General features: G+C 33.4%; 1 protein-coding gene across 2 annotated transcripts in view; it reads right to left on the reverse strand.

Annotated features, from left to right (window-relative positions):
• LOC147066351 (uncharacterized) overlaps positions 1-15,807 on the reverse strand; it is a 1,224,975-nt gene that overhangs the window by 452,363 nt on the left and 756,805 nt on the right. For both annotated transcript variants that reach the window (XM_085955769.1, XM_085955768.1), the window contains exon 2: positions 5,233-5,307. The gene's annotated coding sequence lies outside the window, so the exon portion shown is untranslated. The remainder of the gene's footprint in view (positions 1-5,232; positions 5,308-15,807) is intronic.

A 15,807-nucleotide genomic window follows, 5' to 3' on the forward strand; every position in this document is an offset into this window, starting at 1 on the left:
TGTAAGACACATTAGCGACAAATTTAACAACTATGCTTGTCATGGAAGCATAAGCACCAATGCCTATCTATAATCATTTCGCGTTGTATACACATTTGTAGCAAACATCACAGTTGTGTATTCAGAGATATACTTGTTAAGACTGCATTGAGATACAAACACTTTATTAGTGTTGTACCCAAGGGGCACTAAACGACCACAGGGACGAATTGAAACCCGCTGGATAGACGAACTCATAATATTCGACGGATGTACGCGGATGATTGGTGTTACGAGAATAAAATAAGTTTTCTTTAAAATAAATCACATTTCCCTTGACACTTAATAATTTTCCACACTCTTTTAGTTGTAGGTATTCTGTCAAGTACCTAAGTTGGATAATGAATTATCAGGATTCTGAATACTTTTTATAATCGGCTTTAAGGCTATACTTCAGTTGAGGAAAGATGGTTGCTAGGCGATGCGCGGATTGTGTAATTGACGCGTGCCGAACGAAATATAATTTGTCATACAAATTCAACATACGTCAATTTAATGTTATGTTTATTGTTATATTACTAATAATAATAGTAGTATATTCATTGACATGTTTTCTTTTCCAAGTACATAAGAAAAGTTTTTAGTCATCTTTACATGATATAAGAATATATTCATCCGACGCCATGATAAAACAAATCGACGTGGGCACACCTCGACTATCGGTCTCCGATTGGCGAGTCCAGACGACGAGTGCGAAATTTCGTCGCACCTACTGTTGAAAAGTATTTGCCGATTCATTGCAGTACGCTCTTAAGTGTTTCTAACTCTTTGCTAGCAAGAAATCGTTGATTTTATTGTGTTATTATACCAGAAGAATGTAGGATATACGGCTGGAATCATGGAGCTAAACGGTCTCTAGAAAGCTTGTTAAGGGGGCAGTGATCTCCGGTGATTATCGCTTAACTTAAAGGAATGTTTAGTGCTTTGACAATAATTACCTCCCTCGAGGATAGGACAGCTGTATAGGTAAATAGAAGCTTACTACCGTCCTAACGACTTATTGATAAGGGAAAACAAACTTGGCTCTCGGTGGAATTCTTAAATGAAACGAAATATTCACGGATTTTTTATACGTCATTACGTCCAATACAACAATCCTTTGGCAGATTTTGTTAACGAATTATATATAGAGAGAAAGAGAGAGACCACTGAGAAAAATACATCCTAAAGAGAAAGGGATAGACAGTGATAGGAAGAAAGAAGTTGATTAATCGCCGAAAGAAATTGTGCGCAATGCCATATTTTTATGGTATTTTTCTTTATACCAGTTGAATATCAGTAAACAAAATACTCGTAGAGTCTTATTTATAGAAAGCAGATAAGGGTGGAAATAATAATCTATATTATAATTAAGAAATCTATACATATTAGGTAAGAAAAATGATCTCGACAACAATATATTATTTCAATCGTCTATCACGAGTGGCTGTACAACATATTTCAAGAGATTTAGCATTTACTGAGATGGTAGAGTTTGCATTCGCCACTCAGGCTCTAGGATGAAAATTATGAACATAATTATATTCAAAAAATATTTTTATAACATATATTATTATTTATTTATTTATTTGCTAATCTAATTATTAAAAAAAGTTATAAAGCATATACTTACTTCTAATTCATGATAATTTACAAAATGAGCAGACTACTAAGTATTATTCACCACATAAATAAATAAAAATATTGACAGAATTTTAGACCCTCATTGTTCTTAAAATCTCATGATGATCCTATTACAAATCCTCATCTCCATTCACCTGTATTCAACTATAATTTGGAATTATTTACTATCGCTTTCAAGCATTATATACCTTCATATCCGTCTTTTTCTACACCTACCACAAACTATAGAGTATAGACAATAAATTTCAAACATTATTACATAAGCGCAAATGTAGATTTCAGTAGCCCATACTTAATAAAATTCACCAAAGAGCGAAACGCGTACAAGTACAAGTGGTGAATAGCTACCAAGGGATAGACTCAATTAAAACATTAATTACTTCTTATCTCAGGAATTTCCTACAACACTACTGAATCACGCTTAGTATGAAGCACATATTACGATATTATATTACAATACTCAGAATATTAGATTGCGATGTCCTCAAATGCCACTAAATACCATCGACACGGCATGATTTCCATTTAACATCTTCTACATCTTTCGGGCATACAGTGTTTTTACACGATCTTAAATTTACGCTGACGTCATAGAGAGCTTCTTAAGATCTTATCTGTGGAAGATATACAATAGTGTGCAATATTTCTATGATTATTTTGGTCAAGTCCAGCTGAGAAGAAACCGTCTCTCTCATTGAATGAAGGTATTTATGTTCACTAAAAACTAACAACATCCACGGTGATATACGGCAGAGGTACCTACGACATGCTGGCATGACCTAAGCAGGTGGAAGAAGACTGACGAGCGACGACGATTCTAGTAGGCGCGACAAGCCGCGTGGAAATGAAAGAGGATGCTGAGAAATACTTCTTATTTGGTAGGTAGTTGTTATCAGATACAGGAAAAAATACAGTTTTAAATACAGACTATGCCGGTAGTCGATTGGTAAAGAGCATGAAACCGGGGCGGAATTGGTATTTTCTGTCAGGATGGCATCGAAATACAGCAAGTGCACTATTTTTTTTGTAAAATAATATGTCTGTTCGATTAACGTATTCAATGTTACAATAATACCTTTTCGTACATAGGTATATGTAGGATATATTTCGACATAATAGTATGTCGATACATATTGCACATAATAATATGTATTTTGTTGCCATACTGCTTAATATGTTATATTATAATTTTTCACTAAATGACCACTGTGTGCGAAATAAATCGCTCTCACGGCTACGTGGCACAATAGGAAAAGCTGCCGCGGCAGTAAAAACGTCAGCGCAAAGAAAAGATAAATAATTTGTTAAGTAAACATGCCTCTCTACGTAAAGATCGCGGGCGTTAAAATATGTTTAGAGATAAAATAAAAAAGGAGCTTTAAAAAGCCTACATTTTTATTGAAAAATTGTTGCGGATGAAATTATTTATATTACGTTTAGTTTAAACGTGTCCGGTAATTTGTACAAAGTAAAATCTGCCGAAAACATTAGTTAGATTCACAAAATGGTATACAATTATTATTTTGGTCGAATGGAAAATTCACGCTATTGACATTTTCTTGAAGCTGATGACAACAACCGCATCGTCCGAATAATATATCGTTAACACAAACGATTGATTGTTCTGGATTTGTAGAATTGATGAAAAAATATTGAAAACTAAATGCATTGTTATATACGAATTTTATTTCTAACATTTGATTATATAACCTTATGTTTGTAAAAATATTCTCATTATCAACAAAATATACTTAAATACCATAATAAAGTGTCCTAATTATCTTTATAACCACCGTAGAGATGCGTGTAGGACATACTATGTTATTAATATAAATTCTCGCTGGTATACTTACAGCAGCGCAATACCAGTTACCGAGAGGAATTTAATAAACTTGGAGAAGCCTTCATCCAGCAGTCAATTGATTCGGATTATGTATATCTCTTTGGATTGTCAAAGAAACAACAGTTGATAATATTTTTAATTTAATTTAATTAATTAATTTAAAGTTAAATATAAAACCGTTCAAAAAATTGCATTGTCTACTACATAAACGCTACATAGTTCAATTATAAAATTATTTTATTAAAGTAAGTAGGCAAAAAATATTTAATTATTTAAGAATCAATTATTCTGTACAATTGTTCAATATAAATATTTATTTTTAAATTTCTTTATCTGTGATGCGGTCTGTGTATCCGGGAATGCGATTCGCGGAACCGGGAATGCTGCTCGCGGAAAGGCCGTTGCAGCCGGTATTCGAGTCACAGGTAAACGTTACGCGAAATTTATCGTCTCTTTCAGCGCCAAGCGAACATTGGAGGGCCATTCAGACGGTATTTTCTTTTACGGTAAGGGACGGCTAACTTTTACGGTATAGGTACTTTAAAGTTTTACAGACTCGAATACCATAAATATAAAACAACTGAACGGTGATTTTCAGTTTATTCCTGATTTCTTGTCAAAACAGCATCCGACAACTGCCCTCGGTTTATGCACTGAAACTCGTTCAATATTGGTGTAAGTATTTGAAAGTTGCAACACACACTATTGAACGCCTATAATGCGTGTTTAATTTTCGCTGGACACATTCAAAAGTCTATTATATTTATCAATCTGTTCTGTTATTATTACGATATATTGATGGATCGACATCCATTACGACAGTTCAACGTTATCAAAAATTGTACGAAGTATGTGTAAATTTCAGTGAAGGTTCGTAAATAGGGAAAACGAACGTGTCGCACGATCATATTAATCCGAGGCTTGATAAAAATGACTGTGACTTTCAATCGAACCTTGTATTAATGGTCATGAGACGCTACTGCACCGCTCCCGCATAATATTTCCATGTCCGAACTGTCCTTAAAATGTACGCTTAGACTAGTACTACTTTCAGCGATTTGTACTTGCCCCTAGAGTTGGGTATTTCCCGAGAAAATCTCAATCTCGAGATTCGAGATTTCCGGAAAAAATCCTAAAATCGGTGTAAAAACAAATTCCAAAAAAATTTGATTTTTTTTTAAATTATGTAAGAAGACAAACAAAATAGAAGTAGGAAAACAAAAATAATATTCAAAACATTACTTATTAAAATAGAATTTTAAAAAAACAGACTGTCAATCGCTGCGTCTGACAATCGCGTACACTTTTGAAACACAAAATTCCCTGATGTTGCAAAAATTGCGCTCATTTTGAGTCGACGTTGGCTTAATTGTGTTAAATGTCCCGATATGTCTTTAAACGTTTTGTGTTTCTGTCCACTTTTTTTCATGTAGAAAATCGTTTTTTCAATTAATATTTGATAATAAAGAAATCCCGAATCCCGAGAAAAGATTCTCGAGATCCGGGATTTCCCGAAATGTTAAAAATTTCAATTCTCGAGATTTGGGATGAAAAATCTCGAAACATTCTCGAGAATTCCCGTCGGGAAATTCCCGAAACCCAACTCTACTTGCCTCGACCTTGGAGCTTTAAAGCTTTGCTTTACACAACTTAACGTGAGAGTAATTCGATTAAAAATAATAGAAAAATGTCAATATGGTCAACAAAATAAAAATCACTTTACTCACCAACTTATATTGTATTTTCAATATGTAAGACGATTGCTTTGGTATTCCATAAAATCAGGTGGCACGGTTTGTAACCTGTAATAAAAGAAAGAAACATATTAAGGAATGTATGCATTGTATATAAAAAAAGATGAGAGAAAGCTTGATAATATCTTTGAAAGGAAGATACTGAGAAGGGTCTTCGGAGCTGTAATATGCCGCGAAGATGGCACGTGGCAAGGTAGGTATGCACGAACTACATACACTGTACAATGATCCCTCTGTCACATCACACGTAATAAAGTATTCAATTTAGTCGAGTGTTCAAAGATAATAACATTTAATAACAATCAGTCTGTAAAAATCAACGAATGCACTCAAAGTCAATCGTACCCATTAATATTTGGTATAAAGTTAAACTGTAAATTCTACCAATATACAATATAAAATAAAATAAGCCAACCGTTTTTAGTCAAGCGTTTTGGGATAATGTAAATATAATAAGTAGTGAAGTTATTATAATATGTATATACTTAAAATTATAACATGTCGGGGTCACCAATTAGAGAAAACCAAGAAATTCCCTATCTTAGGTTTAAGATACACGGCATTATAAAACGGCGCATACGACGATGCTAATACACAGTTCTTGCTTAAATCCAGCTGTATCAATTTTATTGGAATAAAGCAAGAATCAAAATATTTTAGGTAACTTTGGTACAATTTGCAGAGCCGTGTGTATTAGCGACTTGGTCCGATTGTCAGTAAATGACTGTCGACTATTACGATTCGGTATTTACGAGGGAAAATTTCGCAGGTTTCAAAAAGATTGTGGCATTTTACGGTAAGCGAAAATGTATTTTCTCTTCGATAATTGACCGGCTGGTGCAATGTGTAGCCTAAAAAACTTTGGACGTCTCGAATTACAATTAGGAATATCGAATACAGACAATAATAATTTGAGTAACTATATCAATGATCATTGCAAAATATTGTGACTTTAACGATATTCTGGGTCTGAGTAAAGCTTGTTGTCAGATTTGTTATTTTTATGGCGTAAAAGACTGTCATGGAGATGATAAATAAACACAAAGATAGAAAGTTCATTATAGGTCTTTATAGTAGTGATACGAGTCTCATTTTCAGGAAAATTATAATTAGCAGTCGTATAAGAAACGATGAAATCCCTGCTGTTATGAGAATTCCATTAAAAATTGCAAGGCGAATAAAATCGTTTCCATTTTATCCGTATCCGATTGCGCAGAAAATTCGTTTGACGTTTAGTCCCGCTGCATAAATTATGAAGTACCAACCGTCTTTCGATATCCGCAAAAATACTTTCCGTTTGTCGAAACATAAAGTACATAAGTCAGAAACAGAAAAAAAAACATAATTCGCAATAAAGAAGTTGGCTTAAGGAAACTCTGAACAGTGATTCAAAGGTTAATATTCGTTCGTTTGCGTTTGAAGGAAGTATGAGAACCTTTTCTTTTTGGCGCGCTTTTTTCAGGCTCATTGACTACATGAATAATGCAGGCTGTACTAGATCAAAAACAATCCGTAATAATGTGAGCTTTAAGCTTTCACGTTTAAAAACAAGGAAACTCCATATAAGCTCAGATAAACTCCACACTGACTTACTTATAGCGCTGTTGATGCGCTTGATGGTTTGGGATGGTATCGTATAATATTTTAGATAACAGCAAACGATATCTAATATACCCATATATAGGTACATAATATACGTATCGATAAAAACACAAAACGTAGATACAGACATTTTTTATAACAGTAAGTTCGCGGAGAATATACTTTTTACGTTTTAGGATACATAAAGGACTGATAATTATTATATGATAATTATGAATATGTACATACCTGGATGGCATACAGTTAATTTGACATTGAGAGAAGAATGTAACGGTAATTAATATAATATGAATACTACATTAAAACTGGAACTTGTGAAAATATGAAGTTTGAGCTTGTCCTAATTTAAACAAACCATTCGTAAGCTTGTGGCAGCAGTTGGCCGGCCATATTGAAAGAATGCCCTAACCTAACCTAACCCAGTAGCACCGTAAAGGCAGACCACGATAGAGCTGAATCATGGAAAGTCATGGAAATTTGAGAAGACATGCAAGACAGATGCCAGTGTAAGGCATATGAGAGAGGCCGAATCCCATTCTGAAATGTAGTGCCACGATAAAAGACGATGCTAACATTTATCTAAGTATACGCCAAAATACTTAAAAGCCATGCAACGTTAAATATTATTATGTGTGCTTAAATTTTAAAGAAACATGGCAATGAACACATAAAATGTAACATATTTCAATTATTCTAACGGAAGATTAGGACTTTGGTAGTATGGACATGTCTTAATCGGCGTAGACCTGTTGTTGGACATTCACCTAAGTCGCTAACTATGTGAGATGATAAGAGTAAATAGGGAATATTACTCGCAACTATTTAATAATAATACTTATATGGATTCACGCGTTATTTAGAAGAAAATACAACTTTCCATTCTTCCCTGAGAAAGAAAATCGAACCAAGACACCCGATCGTATACTATGGCTCTATGGTGGGTGGCAATTACATTATATTAATTATGAGGTACTACAAAATAATATCATGATGTCATTAACCAAAGTATGTACCTACTTAATAATATAATTGTGTCACAATAAATTTAGTAGAGGTAGGTAGATACTTAGATTGATCGATATAAATCAATGAATACAGTCCAACTTCTAGTAATTAAATGGAGAAAATATCAGAGAAATACAATAATTAATTATTTACCAAGAAGTGTGAGGAGAAATATAAAAAAAGAGTTAACGAAATGAATCCTAATATAAAATTGTTCCTTTATAATTATTATCAAGCCTAGAATCAATTTAAACGTAATGCGTTTAAACGATTTTCGCTGTAGTTAAAGAAAGTTTATTGACATTTAAAAGCTTTCGAGAGCTTGTTATGAGACCCCCTACCCCTGATGTAATCGAATAAGCTTTTAAGTTTGCTGTTACCTACTATTTTCAAAGACTTGGTGACATACATTAGGACTTAGGTGATGTCGAGGGGCATGAGATGGGGTGGGGGTTGGGTTCGACCACCCGAGAGTTGTAGAGCGATTTTTAAGCGCCCCATTACACTGGTATATTGCAATTTCTCCATCTCCGTCTGCCATAATGTGGGAACAGGGCAGCACTAAGATATGTGAAGTGCATTGTGAGAAGCTAACTTTAGGGGCGGCAAATATCAAAAAAATATAAGGAGGTACATGAATATTATATTAAGTATATTATTCTTCCTTTATAATTGTCTAAATTAAATCTAGTTAAATCTATTATGACATATATTTATCTCTAGCATGTTTGTAGCGAACAAAAAATATTCGTCAAATTTGCAAAAATTTTCTAAGATGATGTTATGAATGCATGCAGCGTATCGTGACTATTTTGGTCAAGCATACATAAGGAAAGATCTATTTCATTTACCGTATAACGTCGCAAATTAATTACATATTAGGTAATTGTCTCTCAGCCACTAGTATTATAAACTGACTCTCTATTGGTTAATAGTCCCTTGAATATCATAACATATTCGTTTTCTTTCAAAGTTGCTTGTGATGATGTTTTTTCTTCCTCTAGCTGTATAAAATTATGATTAGTTTCAAAATCAATTCTATATAAATAACTAAGTGTTAGTTAGCATAACGAATATAATATATGTTGTATAATTTTAAATTAATCAGGCAAGTATTTAACAATTTAGGCGGCCAATCTCCTAGATGTGCTCCTGCGCCGAAATATATGATGTCCCCATTCCAAACTATTCGACGTCTCTTTCTGTACTAGTAATAAGGGTTGCAAAATCAGGGGTAGCAAAACCAGGAGCCGGAGCACCAGGGGCGGAGCGCAAGGCGTAAGAAAGGACTCTCAAAAAGGACTCTAGTTATTATTCTCCTTAAGACGAGACGTCTCTCTGTGTGCCAAAGGATTGTTCTTTTGTTATTTCGAACAAGAAATGGAAGGAGTGGGGGGGGGGAATCGTCTTTAGAAGATTCTTCTACACCTGAAAAGAGAAAGGCAGGACTAAAGAAAATCGATTTTGTTATTCTGTATACGAGTCTGTTAGTTGGAATATATTTACAATTCTATTGAGGCATGTAAGGTAAACACTATAAAAAGATAGCCTAAATATTTAATCATGACATAGATTGAAAGCTTTGCAGTTTTATTTGTGAAGAAAATCTTTATTTTTATAAGTGGCGTTTTTAATATATTACGATATAAGTACTTAATAACAAATTTTATTTTTTTATATCTACTACAAATTTGATCAGAGCTATTGTATTGTACATTCCATAATATTAGTGTTTCCAAAACACTTGAAATGGAAATTGGCAAGACGCAAAACTCGGATAATTGCAGTGGTACACAAGATGTAGAAAACGTAGGCAACGACCGAGACCAAATTAGTATGGGGGTTTTTTATATAGTTATGGATGCAATCAGGACATTTCTTAAATGCTAAAGGAAAAATATTTGATAAACGGAATCGAAAGAGGAAGGTGGCTTCATAGTGGAAAATCTATGAAAATTTTGCATTCATCATATTTAATCTTTATTTTGATCAGCTGATTTAAAGATATATAATATAGTCAATATGACAATCTCCCATAGGATAAAAGGACGGCACTATTAGATTACTATTATTTAGTTCATATTTAAATACTAAAACAATAAATTATCAACTGATTTGAAATTATACACAGCATTTATTTTAGTATATTCTTTAGTATTTATTATCTATTTGGTTTGATTACATTATTTGAATAATATTTTGACAAAGTGAAACAAAATATTCAGAACTGAGTGATTCTGATTAATGATAATAACTGATAGGGAAAATTCAATGATTAAAAACACATGCTAAAAATTATTTAACAATGAGAAAATAGGAAAATAAATTAAAATCTAAAATTTATAATAGACTTTTTCCGCTGCGAAGTGAATGAGTAGGGGCCAAGAAGCCCTTTGAATACTTACCCACTGTTACATTTTTCAGCCTCTCCGAGTTCTTTGAAAGCACGCCAATGAAAATGGCCCGCAGGCGAAGGAGGGGCTTTGTGCATTCTGTTGGATTTTTCATTCCCATTAGGATCGAAAAAAAGATGAAAAGGAAAGTTCTTGCATATAGAGCGATTGTCTTTTGGGTTGCGAAGCCCCTCCCGATACAAATTCAATAATGAGAATAAAATTTTCGAACGATACCGCCTCGTTTAATATAAGCTCTGCAGTTTTCTGCATCAACGGTATCATCAGCCAACAAATATCACATTTTTATAATATAAATATAACATCTAATCCACAGAAGGTATTGTATTGGTGAGAATGTTTTAATTTAACAGTACTTCCTAAGTTTTCAGTCTGTTATTTTATTATGTTACAAATATTTGTTAGCACTCGTCAACGTATTAGATGCAAACACAAATCGAGAAACATTGATCCAGATTATTCATAAATGCGACCTATGGATTCAGATACGGGTATGTTTCCACGGAAATCACACAACTTTTGGAAATCACACAACTTTTATAATTCACGGTTAATTATGTTAGGTACTGCAATGGATTACAAAAAAGACAACCCTTGAAGATCCTTGGATTCCTCGAGACACTTAAAGTTTTATAAATATGTACCGGATTTATAATATTATTATCTTAAAATGTACCATGTAAATTTTATAATATGGTGAATATTAAAAAAACAGCTGACGTTAGACCGGTTAAACCAGTGTTTATTTTGATTGACCTTTACGCGGTGATTATGTCGACGACTTTTTAATATCATAATATCATGACTAAATAAAAAATGTAGCTATTTTGGTCCATGACAGCTGAGATTTTTATATTGCATAGAATGTCGTAGTATTTATTAAACTGCATAGAAATGATTAAACTAGCTTATCATCGATATATTTACATACAGATATGTTATTTATCAAGTGTTATATTGACGTCATTCAATTATAAAAGATATACGACGGGAGTATTTATGATTGGAATAAATGTTATGAAGTATTATTTACATTACACAAAATAAAATTATATATATGTCAACCTTTTGCATAATTGAAATAAATATTTTGTATACTTATCATAATGTATATAAAAGCTACGTGTCCAATACATTTTAAGTACCTATATTATATTAGTTTTAATGATGTGTAAGATTTAATGTTTACATATATACTAAAGCTCTTTGTATTAATAATGGTTTAACAATAAACTGGTGTATTAATACAGAGCACGTCACAAAATACTTTGAACAAAACTCCATGCACTGGAAAGCAAACAAGAGCTTTCTAATATGAGAAATAAAGTTTAGAGAGAAGTTGGCATTTGAGTTTGGAGCTTAAAATATAACGTAAAGTCGTGTTCGGAGGCTCGTAGCTTTCCGCAACGATCCAAACTGTTCCCGATGTCGATTTTTTACGAGGCGGCACGTGCACACGTGCGACCGTTCCGTTACAGCCAACCAGGGACAGCCTCCCGATAATGGAGAATTTCCTCAATCCGTTGCGCGGCTGATAACGGATTTTTTCCGCTTTTTTGCAACGGATAAACCCGACATCTAGTTTGCCGGCAAAGTGCTCAGATTGTGCCAGTCATGGCTCTAATGTAAGGGGGTTTTTCAAAATAATGAAGATGTCCTAATTTTGTTAACTTTAGCATGATTAAACTAAGTATGTACCTACTCACCTGCCTATCTACTTAGTAGATAATATTATGTAGGGAATGTACGTTAAATTAATCTAAATAAAGTAATTGTCGATACTACATCGGCCTTATTAACACAGAGAAAAATAAAACGATAATCCATTGGATTCGCTCATTTATATTTCACTTACGTCCTGCCAAAAATATGTGTTACATTGTTAGACTGGACTTCTCATATTAGCACCAGATCGTTGCTTACACCCATTTCTACCCTCAGTATTTGTTAATTAATAGTATATTATACAATTTTCATAATCTTTAATAAAGGGTTGTTTCCACATATTGGCGAGCTTGGATTGATGAAATAACAGTACTTATATGAAGTATAAAAAAGTTTGTATTATCCCCGCTATTATAGTAGTTCAATCTCTTTGCTCAAGAGACTTAGTTGCTAGAATTATTTTGCGTTATGTATGTGTTGTTTTCTGCATACAAAGTTTGTGTGTAACCTGTGGAAGGCTGCTACATTGTGGCTATGTATAAACTTGATGTGATTCTACGCATCTTCATAAATATTAATCACTTTAATGTTGGTACTGGTTTGTGTTAAATAAATAAGTTTAATTCGGCACATTTGTTGGTGAAGGCCCACCATTCTGTTTCTGTCATTCTTGTATTATTGTGTTTGACAGTTTGTAATGAGATAGATGCTCACATGGACATGCATATATATACGCAGTCTTCCTTAATGTTGAACCTCTACCAATTGCGCCATGGTTTGTTGGGAAATGTGTGAGTTTAATGTATGGCTGTGTGAATTTGGCAATAAGCATTTTTGTGACGGAAAGGTGGCGTATAGGTACTACGTACGAGTATCTAAGAATTCAGTAATTGCTACAATTTCTTTTTGTCAAGGCTCAGTGAAAACTTATGCAGATTTGGTATAAAGTGTTATGGCTTAATTAGTTATATATATAAATGTGAATCGAATAAAACATTCTGTTATTACTCGACATTTTATATACGAACAAAAATTTGCATTAGTAATTCAAGGATTTCAGGATTTTACTACAATTTTAGAATACGTGTAGTATAGCTATTCAATTATTGTTTCAAAGAACTCTTTATTGAACCTATGAGAGTAGATATTTGTTAATAAAATAATTAAAGATTGTAAAGATTAGTAAAATTGTTACATACGTGTTTCTACACATTACGAAGTAGGCGATAATGACTGCCTTCTACTAACAAGAAACAAGTTAATAGGCCGGAATGGTCCGGACCGAATCACGAATCGTATTATTTAACAACGTCCACCGGTTGGTAGTTCGCACAAAATGCCCGTCGGCCCGGGCGCAAACGTGATGGAAAAAGTGGCCGGCTAAAAAAATAGCCTCCCTTAACACGTCCCTGTTCCCCCGGTCGGGCTATAATTTTTTCGCAGCACGTCTAAGCCCGAAAATAATGTTGAAACTTTACCCCGCGCGAAGTCTAATGCGAGAATAACATGTTCGTACTGCGATAACTGAGTGAGAATAATTTTCCGTCAAACAGGACGGGCCGAATTATATTCCCACCACAGAGAGAAATACAGATATCTAAAATCCCGAGTGATTCAGTTTTGTGGAATATTTTTTAAAGATATCAACGCGCCACAGTAACTCGGTATATAACTTTACCATTGAGATAACGAAATAAAATCTCATTGAACTTTTTTAAAAATCAAATTCGGTCGAGCAACCTTCTTTTGGGTAGATGGTCAGACAGACATAATATATTACTATAGAATATCAAGTATACTATCAATAGAGTATAAGCTCATATATCAAATTGTGGCGCTCTCACTCAGCGGACATCTTATACTGGTGGATCTATATTGCCCTGCTAAGTAAAAATGCAGTATTTTGGTGAAGTTTAAGTGAAATCAGAGAACTTAAAATTTTAAATTACTTTTTTTCTTATATTATGTATAATAATTGGATTGTTTTGACATCATGTTTAAACAGACGTGCCTATTTAGGGCCATCCTCGTGCATGAAAACGAGTCGTGGAAAGATATTCACTTGTCAACTTTATGTAAGCAGCCAAAACTAATACATTGGGATTGCTTTCTTTAATGAATAATATCATGTTAAACATTTGTAAATAAAGGAACAGACTTCAAACCACACGAACGCGAGCCGACATTTTGTTTTCGGGCCTGCCAATAGAAGAATAAAATAAACTTGTTACCAAATACCAATACAACCACACAGCATACAATTGTTCGATTCGAAAATCGAACTGCCTTCAAAATTAATAATACGTACCTAATATGTCTATGACTCTTGCTATCTAGAATCCAAATTCTCTGGATTAAAAGTTGTTCTATTATGTTATTTATGAATTGTGTGTATTATTAGATACTTGAATGAGTTTTTTTCAGAGACGATTTAAGACGACAAAGCAATGTTTCATCGTGACAAAAGCGGAAGCATATTTTCTTTCACCTACTTTTGCTCGGAAAAACAAAATGAACGAGGTCGCACTATGAAGAACCTACGAGCTCAAATAATAATTCATGCATGATGTTTTTTGAGAATGTTGAATTCATTTCCTTGTTTTTTGCGAAGAAAAAATCATTTGCAAGGAGAAAATTGTGCAAATCACAATTTGCGAAATGTCAAAACGGACTCGCGGGAAAAACAAATATGATTTCTAATAAAGAAAATGTAATAAAAACAGATGAGAGATGAAAAGGTTTGGATAAAATGTTTAGTTGCAATACCTATTTCAATACCATTATGTAACATTTATTTATCAATTTAATAAATTGCTCTTTATTCAAGACCGAATATGCGCATATTTTAAAAATGTAGCATTATTCAATGCAAGCCTTTGCCCGGCAACCGGAAGACGTGGGTTCGAATCCCACTCGGTCAAAGATTTTTTTTTAGGATAATCATCGTAATAATTATAAGTAAGTTCAGCTGCAATAATCTCTGCTGCCTCACTGACTTAAGTATTTATAATATTAATACTTAACTAATTAATTAATAATTAATTAACGACTTAAATGGAATAGTACAGAGCTTGAATCCATTAGAATTTTAAGTATTTATATTGTGGACTAAGTACGCTCCGGGCTGTCATGACGATGATGATGATGTCGATTAACCTTAAATTGACATGTCATTTGATATAAGTAAATAACTTTATTTGGCAAAATTTGATTGAATGAATCATAACAATGGATCGTCCCGTCCCGTCCGTCGGTAATCCCGGACAGATTTGTCAATATCGGGATTTTGGAATTGGTATTCTAAATCCCGATCTTGGGGTCCCGGGATAGCTCAATTTTGAACATGCATGTTATTTGAATGAAATATATATGTATCTTTACTGATTAAAAAAAATATCCGCCAAATAAGTGAACTTGAGAATGAATTCTTCGTCCAGTAGATGTTTAATATATTCAGTTTTTCCTTCCAAGCAAATTGTAACTTCATTACGCAATTCCACTAATCGTGTCAGTACTTTTCCCCTGGATAACCAGCGAACTTCTGGATGTAACCATCTGTAGTGCATTGGCAATTCAAATTTTTATTTTATCACAATATATTCCGTAACTTAAGTTTATTTCAATTTTTAGGAATTATAAATAGCTGAATGAAATATTAAATTTATCACTTCCTATTTTTTTAAATTCATGTATACAGTGGCGAGGGCCCACTCAATATTCGCTCGCGACCCATAGTTTGGGAAACCATGAGTTAGAGTAAGATGCAAGCTAGATTGGGCTTACTTATAATTATTGCCAGGTCGTTTTCGAGACAAATATTAAGTGAGCTTATATCGAGTTAAGTCCGCTGATATTAAAACAG

Source organism: Rhyacophila brunnea, unplaced genomic scaffold (assembly GCF_057557595.1).
Source record: "Rhyacophila brunnea isolate RB1 unplaced genomic scaffold, BYU_Rbru_1.0 scaffold_5, whole genome shotgun sequence".
Taxonomy (NCBI): domain Eukaryota; kingdom Metazoa; phylum Arthropoda; class Insecta; order Trichoptera; family Rhyacophilidae; genus Rhyacophila; species Rhyacophila brunnea.